The 10,000-nt window shown below is 38.1% G+C and overlaps 1 protein-coding gene across 3 annotated transcripts in view; it reads right to left on the bottom strand.

Annotated features, from left to right (window-relative positions):
• Nipped-B (Nipped-B cohesin loading factor) overlaps positions 1-10,000 on the bottom strand; it is a 625,968-nt gene that overhangs the window by 292,879 nt on the left and 323,089 nt on the right. The gene's annotated exons all lie outside the window — the stretch shown is intronic.

Genomic DNA, 10,000 nt, shown 5'->3' with positions numbered 1-10,000 from the left:
CTTAAGAACGTCTACTCAGCAATACGCGGAAAGAGAAAGTGAACGATGCAGTCCCGCGAGAACTTTGATGCTGCGGGTAGAAGATGCGGGCAAAACACCAATCACAGGCTAGATAACAAAACTTGAGTTTTGATTCGTCATCTATCAGCGCTTGAACCAATCACAACCCGTCTTATACAGTACTATGGTGCGTTGGTTACTCATAGAAGATGTCCCGCGCACACTGAACGTACGTAGATTAAGTACAATACCGTAATAATAATAAATAATGATAATAATACTGTACAGTAATAATAATAATAATAATGATTAATAATAATAACAATAATAATTTTATTAACAACAACAACAATAATAATAATAATAACAATAATAATAAAAATTTACGTACGTACGCTATTTTACGCCTCTCTCTCTCTCTCTCTCTCTCTCTCTCTCTCTCTCTCTCTCTCTCTCTCTCTCTCTCTCTCTCGTACGCTTACAGTACTTATTCGAAATGTGATTTTTGCAACAAAGAATATTATTGGATGCAGTACTGTACTACGTACGTATACATACAAAAGATTCATGGAAAAGAAGCACATCCATTACAGTACACACCATTCTAATATGGTATGACTGCATCTGATTTGCGTTTCATGTTCGATTTAATTTTACTACGTACTGAATTATCGTATGATCACATTCTCTTTTCGTGTTTTATTTCTTTCTGTGCTGAATTATATATCATATGTAATGCAATGAACAATCAGTAAGAGCAGATATTACTATAATTACAGTATTAATGGAATTACAGGTAACAAAATATCGTATTTGGTTATCTTCAGATTTCGCGGTATTTTCGAATTTTCCGGAAAATCCGCGATATGTATATATATATGGGTTATGGGAAAACCCCGCGAAGTGGTGAATCCGCGATTGTCGAACCGCGAAGTAGCGAGGGTTCACTGTATATGTATATATATGTATATATATATATATGTATATATATATATATATATATATACACACACAGTGGAACCTCTACATACGAACGTATCTACATCCGAAGTAAAATTCGAGCAAATTTTTGACTCTACACCCGAATTTTATTTCGACACACGAAGTAAGCAATTTTCGTCGTACCGGTTGTATCCGAATTTTTCGACACGCGAAGTACAATTCGAACACGTTCCTACTCTACACCCGAATTTTTTTTCAACGCCAGAAGTAAACAATACCCGTACGCGTAGTTGGTACTCATAGCGCCGGATGTGTTTTTTATTTCCGCCGATAGAAGGCAGCACTTCGACCTCGGAGGGACCCTCAATTAGTGTGGCTTGGGTCAGTCCTCTGTTCTCGTCGGCTTCGTGCGGTTGTGCCCTGTGCGTTCTGCTATTACTGTACTGTTTTAATCGTGATTTTTTACGTGCATCCTTTTACGGTAATTTACGTAAAGTATGGGTCCTAAAAGGCTTAGTTTTGCAAGTGGTAGTGGTAGTGGTGAGAAAAGGAAGAAGGAAATGCTTTCTTTAGACGTAAAGCAAGAAATTATTGAAAAACATGAGCGTGGCGTCCGTATGAGTGAACTTGCTAAAGAATATGGCCGTAATATGTCGACGATCTCGACAATCCTGAAACAGAAGGAAGCCATTGAAGCAGTGAAACCTTCTAAGGGGATCACCATAATTTCAAAACGCCGTAGCCCTATCATATAAGAAATGGAACGAATTCTGCTAATCTGGATCAAGGACAGAGAGATTGTTGGCGACACCATCACCGAAACCATCATCTGCGAGAAGGCGCACACTACCTTCACGGACTTGAAGGAGGAGAGCTCTGGGGGTGATGCTGGGGAGAGTTCAATCGAACCTTCCTCAGACGATTTCAAAGCATCTCGTGGCTGGTTTGAGAAATTTAAGAAACGGTCCGGGATTCATTCAGTTGTTCGCCACGGAGAGGCTGCTAGTGCGGACACAAAGGCTGCAGCTGATTTTGTGAAGAACTTTGAAAGGATCGTGCTGGAAGAAGGCTACGTAGAGCAGCAAGTGTTTAATTGTGATGAAACCGGGCTGTTTTGGAAGAAGATGCCCAGTCGAACCTACATCACCGCCGAAGAGAAGAAATTGCCTGGGCATAAGCCAATGACGGATCGGTTGACTCTTGCCCTATGTGCCAACGCTAGCGGGGACTTTAAAGTCAAGCCCTTACTGGTTTACCATTCTGAAAACCCTAGGGCCTTTAAGGCACACAACGTGGATAAGGACCAGGTTCATGTTTTCTGGCGATCCAACTCGAAGGCCTGGGTCACTAGGCAGTTCTTTGTGCAATGGGTTAACCAAATTTTCGGCCCTTCTGTGAAGAAGTATCTTCATGAGCAGAAATTGCCTTTAAAGTGCCTGCTATGCCTTGACAATGCACCCGCTCACCCCCCCTGACTTGAAGATGATATCTTCGATGAATTCAAGTTCATAAAGATGCTGTATCTTCCACCGAATACCACCTCTATCCTCCAGCCCATGGACCAGCAAGTCATCTCGAATTTCAAGAAGCTCTACACCAAGCACCTATTCAAGCAGTGCTTTAATGTCACGCAAAGCACAAATTTAACTTTGCGTGAATTTTGGAAAAGTCACTTCAACATCGTGCACTGCTTGAAGATCATAGATCAGGCTTGGGTGGGATTTACTCGACGGACCCTCAATTCTGCCTGGAAAAAGCTGTGGCCTGATGCAGTTTCTCCCCGAGATTTCGAAAGTTTTGACCCCGAACCTGATCCCGTGGTGGGTGCAGCGGAAGATGTAGAGGAAATCGTCTCCCTTGGCAAGTCCATGGGTCTGGAGGTCGACGCAGATGACATCACGGAACTCGTCGCCGAACATCACGACGAACTTACCACAGAGGAGCTCAAGGAACTCCATGCTATGTCTGAGCACATGAGTGATGACAAGGAAGGGAGCGAGGAGGTAGAACATGTGTTAGGTTCGGCGCAAATAAAAGAGGTGTTAGGAAAATATCAAGACGTGGTCGACTTCACCGACAAATACCACCCAAAAAAATTGCAGGTTTGTCGTGTAGTTGCTCAGTTCGATGATGTTTGCCTAACTCACTTTCGAAACATTCTGAAAAGCCGTACCAAGCAACTATCTATCGATAGCTTCTTTAACCCTGGATAGGTACGCTCCTCGGACACCCCTTTAAGGGTATACTCGGACGCGAACAACCCCGACGCCAAAAAAAATTCTTGAAAAATCAGTTTTTGCAGTAACCTCCTTTTTTCTTTTGCCAAAAAAAACTTCAATGAATGCTTAAAACAAATGTAAAGATAAATACTACTCATCTGCAGAAAAACTATTTATTATAAATATTTTAAAAAATTAAGTAGAAAAAAAAAAGACCTGACATAAAAATTCATAAAAAAAAAGTTTATACATATATACACAAATCCTTTTAGGAATTGATTCTTGAATGTTTAGGACACATCTTGATGTATTTTGGATGAAGTCAGACCCATGGAGGTGAAGATCTGAAATGAGAAAAAAAGGGTAACTTTTTTTGGCCAAAAAAATTTGTCCAAATTTCATGAATTTTTTTGGGTACCCAAATGAAATAGGAAGTGGCTAATTTTTTTAGGGAATAAACATATGTTATCCTAAAATAGAAATATGTAAAAAAATCTTCATTATTTTGTAAATTACATTTATATCAGGGGCCATATCTAAAGGTAATTTTTTGAGTACTTAGAAATTTCGTAAAAAAATACATATATTTAATATATATGATATTTATGCAGGTAAAAATATACCAAAATATCACAAATTCTATAGGGAACAAGAATATATATAGATAGGGCAGCTTACGCTTCGGATATGTCCACAAAATGGCCGCCAACCACACTGACTCAGACTCCCTAATCTGCCACTTGAAATGTAGGAAGGGTATGTCAATTTCAAGGTGTTATTTACTAATCTAATTATTATTGGATATGCATAAAAATTGTATGGTGGGTTGCTGGATAATTGTCGATTATTTTACGACTATAAAATTAAAATTCTGACCCAAAAAAATTTTTTTGAAGGGAAATAAAATCGAAAAAAAAAAAAAATGTAAAACAATATATTTTAGCTAAAAAAATTTGATGATATTCAATCAAAAAAAAAGTAAACAAAATTTTCCGACAAATAAACATCTAGAGGAATCATTACTCTGTGATAGTTCCTTAGTACGTAGTAATTTTGAAAGAATTGGGAAAAAACGAAAAAATGGCAATCACCGGAAAATCGAACACATACCTATATATATGCCATATCTGGCTAAAAAAAAGATAGGCATGGGTAGCCAGATCATCTAGAAACACTTTCCAACACTATAAAAATATAAGTTTTGCGACACTACTTGCCAATTCCTTACGGTAACATGACTAAGCAAAAAAATGCAAAACAAATAAAAAGGGGCACTCGCGGAAAAATGGCTAACATTCTAATATACGGCATTTCAGAAAAAAAAAAATTCAGCCACGTGCTAGGCAAACCATCAAGGCACATTTTCCGACAAATAAACATCTAAATGAATAATTACTCTGTGATAGTTCCTTAGTACGTAGTAATTTTGAAAGAAATGGGAAAAAACGAAAAAATGGCAATCACAGGAAAATCGAACACATACCTATATATACGCCATATCTGGCTAAAAAAAGAAGATAGGCATGGGTAGCCAGATCATCTAGAAACACTTTCCAACACTATAAAATTATAAGTTTTGCGACACTACTTGCCAATTCCTTACGGTAACATGACTAAGCAAAAAAATGCAAAACAAATAAAAAGGGGCACTCGTGGAAAAATGGCCATTCTAATATACGGCATTTCAGAAAAAAAAAATTTCAGCCACGTGCTAGGCAAACCATCAAGGCACATTTTCCGACAAATAAACATATAAATGAAATATTACTCTGTGATAGTTCCTTAGTACGTAGTAATTTTGAAAGAAATGGGAAAAAACGAAAAAATGGCAATCACAGGAAAATCGAACACATACTTATATATACGCCATATCTGGCTAAAAAAAAAATAGGCATGGGTAGCCAGATCATCTAGAAACACTTTCCAACACTATAAAAATATAAGTTTTGCGACACTACTTGCCAATTCCTTACGGTAACATGACTAAGCAAAAAAATGCAAAACAAATAAAAAGGGGCACTCGCGGAAAAATGCCCAACATTCTAATATACGGCATCTCAGATAAAAAAAAAAGACATGCACGTGTTAGCCCAACCATCAAGGCACACTTTCTAACACATAAACATGAAAAAAAAATCAATAATATACGGCAATTCCTTACTACGTAGTAAATTTTTACAAATATTGAAAAAAAACAGAAATTGGCAACCGCAGTTAAATACCCAATATACCAATAACTACGTCGTATCTGACAAAAACAAAATCACGCATGGGTAGCCAGATCATCTAGACACACTTTCCAACACTAAAAAAGCAAAAGTTTTACGACACTATTTCGCAATATCTTACGGAAAAATGACTTGGCAAAAAAATGAAAAAAAATGAAAAAGGGACACTCGCGGTAAAATGCCCGACATTCTAATATACGGCATCTCAGATAAAAAAAAAAGACATGCACGTGTTAGCCCAACCATCAAGGCACACTTTCTAACACATAAACATGAAAAAAAAATGAATAATATACGGCAATTCCTTACTACGTAGTAATTTTTACAAATATTGAAAAAAAAACAGAAATTGGTAACCGCAGTTAAATATCCAATATACCAATAACTACGTCGTATCTGACAAAAACAAAGTCATGCATGGGTAGCCAGATCATCTAGACACACTTTCCAACACTAAACAAGCAAAAGTTTTACGACCCTATTTGGCAATATCTTACGGAAAAATGACTTGGCAAAAAAATGAAAAAAAATGAATAAGGGGCACTCGCGGTAAAATGGTCCTCGTGGTGATGAACGACATTTTAACTAAAAAAAAAATCATGCACATGGTAGCCAAACAATCCACCAAGACTTTCCACAACTGATAACCTATACAAGTTGCACCATTCTACGACAATTTCATAATACGTAATAACTTTGATAATTATGCAAACTACCTTAGAAGGGTAAACTCGGTCGCGCTCGACCCCGATGCGTCTCAGAAATCGGGGAAGGAGTACAGCTACAGCAATGCACATCTGGACACTACTAGAGCGTGTAGGGGAGACACCTCCTGCAGGTCGATCACCCACAAATTCAGTCACGGGGGTGAGTCACGTGAGAAAAACCTGTTTTTTTTTTGACGCTCGGGGTCGCAAACGACCCATCGTACCTATCCAGGGTTAAAAAAACTACGAAGCGAACTCGTGATGAAGAGAATGGAAGTGGTTCAAAGAAAACGGCAAAGAGTGAAGCGAAAGAAATTCAATCAATTTTAAGTGGAGAGAGTGAAAGTGATTAAAATTAATCATCAAAAAGAAAAAAAGAAAATTGTAAAAAAAAATATAAAATATAGAAATAAAAAAAATAAATAAGCTAAGTTATGTTAAAGTTCACTTAGTGTAAGTTAGAATAAGTTACGGTAGTGTACGTTTATCGTAGTTAACCTCTCTACCTCTTCGCCGCCCGTCCGTCTCCTCTCTGCGTAGCAAGACCAACAACACCTGCGCTGGAGTTTCTAAGGTAAAGTGACGCTAAAAACCCGTTTTCTATTTATCATTTTTTGATAATTACTCTTTTTTACATGTCTATTATCTAATTTAGTGTGCATTATTCTCATGGGTAATTATGTGTAGTAATTTATTAAGCAGTTATCATAGGTTTTTGGGCTCAACCACGGATTAATCCTATTTCAATGTATTCTTATGGGAAAATTAGTTTCGACATCCGAACATTTTCTACATCCGAAGTCGGTTATGGAACGGATTAAATTCGTATGTAGAGGTACCACTGTATATATATATATATATATATATATATATATATATATCCTCCATCAGATGACATGAGACAGGCAATGGCCAGTCTCATGGCAATGATGGAAAGTCTTAGAAAACAAAATGAAGAAAGGGACGCTGAATGGCAGAGAAGAATGGACCATCTCACCGCGTCCCGTGGGTCTCATAAGAGACTCATTGCTAAAGATCTTCCACCTTGCTCTGATATTAATCCCTGGAGGTATGCAGAATACATGCCGATTACCAGCGACAAGATCTTCATATCAGAGAAGCTGGGGGCTGTCCTCATAGAGGAAGTCAAATTCTGGCCCAGCTTTCAGTCTTACCCAGACTGCTTTGTCCGTCTGAAGACAGAACCAACATCCAAGGAGGAGACAGAACCAAAGGAGGTCATAGTACTTGACCACGGGAAGGCTCAGGCTCTTTTATCTAGTAGCCTGAAGCAGAAGGGCTTCACTAACTCGAAGGTGCCAGCCCTTAGCAAGAAACACACCACCTTTCTTGCTCCAGCCTCACTAGCCTTTCCCTTTATATCAAAAGGGTCTTAAGGCAGTCACGAAGGCAATAGAGGCAGGCAAACCTTGCCCTACACTTAAGGGGTGTAGACCTTTATCCTTAGCCCTGCCCATGGAAGATAAGAACTGGAAGGAAGTCCACCTTACCTTCTCAGTTGGGAAGTTGGAGGCAGATATTGCTGGACGTCAGTTCAGCAAAAATCTCCCCAAGCTGTCTGATTTTCTCTTGCGTAGGGGGCAAGAGACAAAGGAAAGACTTGCCACATCTCTATCTTTACAGATTTGTCTAGAGATGACGGCAAGCAATAGCAGAACCCCAGATATGAACATGGTCATGGCCAAAACATATTTGGCTACTATGGTCAAGGACCTGTATGGCTTTGTCAAAGCCAGACGTGCATGTAAGGAGTTCATGTTTGCTTCTGCTTCAGTAAAACACAAACTCAGGAAGCTGATAGCTTCCAATATCTGGGGAAAAGACCTCTTTCCGAGTGAAGTGGTCAAGGAAGTAGTAGACAAAGCCGCCACGGAGAATAGAAACCTTCTCCACAAGTGGGCATGTCGGCAAAGAGGAAGTCTTCCCCGGATGAGGGTCCCCAGCCTAAGAGGAAGACTAAAAGACCCAGGTTGCCCTCTCGTCCTGCAAGACAGCAGCAACATCAACAACTTCTCCCCAGTTCCCAATATTCCAATAAACAGTAACAACACAGAGAGAAACGTGGGAGCGCACTTTGCTTAAATGCTACAGTTCAAAGGAATGATGGGTCGTAGCAGTACAGGGAAGGGGTCCACAGGGTACCTTGATAACGGCTCCCCTTTCGTTCGCCACTCTTCCCCCTCAAAGAGTTAAATCTATTCGGGGTGAAGATTTCTGTGTCGTATCAAAAAATACATCCCCTGATATTATGCAATATCCTTAAAGATATATTAAGGATACTCGCGCCAGGAGTTAGAATTCTGGAGACCTACGGTTAAATCTCTGGGAGTATCACAGTTGCAAATATCACTTAGAAAGTTACCTAAAGGAACCTTCCATCAGGACGACATGGCCGAGCCCAAAAATACTAGTACGTAACCTCATCTTGTAAAGTAGAACAACTGGCATACAAGGTCAACTTGGGGTGGCGAGACAAGACAAATTACTGTCTAAGTTTTCCTCTCCTTTTAGTGGACTTATTCCTATCAAAGGCACACACAAAATCTAAAATACTCTCACCTATTTTTATCTTGCTTTTATTTGCATTCACATCTCCATGGTTACTCCCCCGTCCCCTTTTCTTAACAGCACCAGAGGTATCACCAGTACTTTTGCATTTACTATCAGACATATTGAATGACAGTAGCTTGATTTTATAATTTCTACAAATAAAAAACTGCCTAGGTTTGAATGTTTAACGAACACATCTTGTTTAGAGGCAGAAGACGACTAAGAAAGATATCAACAAATATAGGATGGCATTAATAGGGCTGCCAAGTGCTAAAACAGTGAACAAACCTACTGTTTAGCCTCATGATATGAAATTCAGCCATAACTTCTTGATTTTCCATAATTATTTTTGCACACTTTCACACTGATGAAAGTCCTCAAGTTTGTTTGCAAAGTGGTGGGTTACTGTACTGGTATTCATCATATTTATCAATGGAAATAACAGTAATTAGCATGTTGATGTAGAATGTTAACTTAAAAAAAAAAAAAAAAAAATTAAAATAAACGTTAATTTTCAACTAGCATATTTTCAGTAGTACGGCATTCAGCTTTGCTAGCCTCCTGAAAATTGAACACATGCATTTTACATGGGATAGTTACCTAATCTTTTAAGAGGCAAAAAGGGAGAGGATTTCCTAGGATACGCATGTATACACAGTAACTAAAAACATATGAACACCTGCCAAATATTTTTCATTTCATAAATATGTATGATGATAATGATTCAAGTGCTGTTCTATATACATACAGTATAAAATATAAAATAAATATAAAAAATGCAGTGATTTTGGTTCTTAAAAGACATATTAAATTAGTCAGAAAGTACTTTATAAAACAATATGATGAAGTAAAATCTACCATTGAGAAATCATGTTAAATGTTTTTTTTTTTTTTCATATATGTTATCTGCTAAAACTAATGGTCAGATAACGAAAAAACATTATCTTGTATGCAGCCTACTAAAAAAATTGATGGAAGTATGGTATGATTCTCTTAATATATTCAATTCTGCCATCTTTCTTTGGAAAAGTGTTTCCAAAGAAAGATGGCAGAATTCACAGATCAAGTTGCATTGATAGAAAACTATATCATACTGTGCAGTTGTTTAAAAGGTGGTACAACTACGGTAGTCAGGTCATTTCCTTTGATTGGAGCTCCCTCCTAATCAGTCCAAGATACTAAGGGTCGGGTGTATTTAACTACCACTTTTTCAAGGAAAACAATGGGCAAATATACCTAGTTCCATATCAGACGTTTTGAAAAAATCAAGACATAATACTAGCGATGCTGTTGACATTTCAAGACAAACACATTATACAGTTGAGGTCTCAAC

Source organism: Palaemon carinicauda, chromosome 5 (assembly GCF_036898095.1).
Source record: "Palaemon carinicauda isolate YSFRI2023 chromosome 5, ASM3689809v2, whole genome shotgun sequence".
In the NCBI taxonomy this organism is placed as follows: Eukaryota; Metazoa; Arthropoda; class Malacostraca; order Decapoda; family Palaemonidae; genus Palaemon; species Palaemon carinicauda.
The sequence above is the reverse complement of the archived record's forward strand: the minus strand, read 5'-3'. Positions and strand labels throughout refer to the sequence as shown.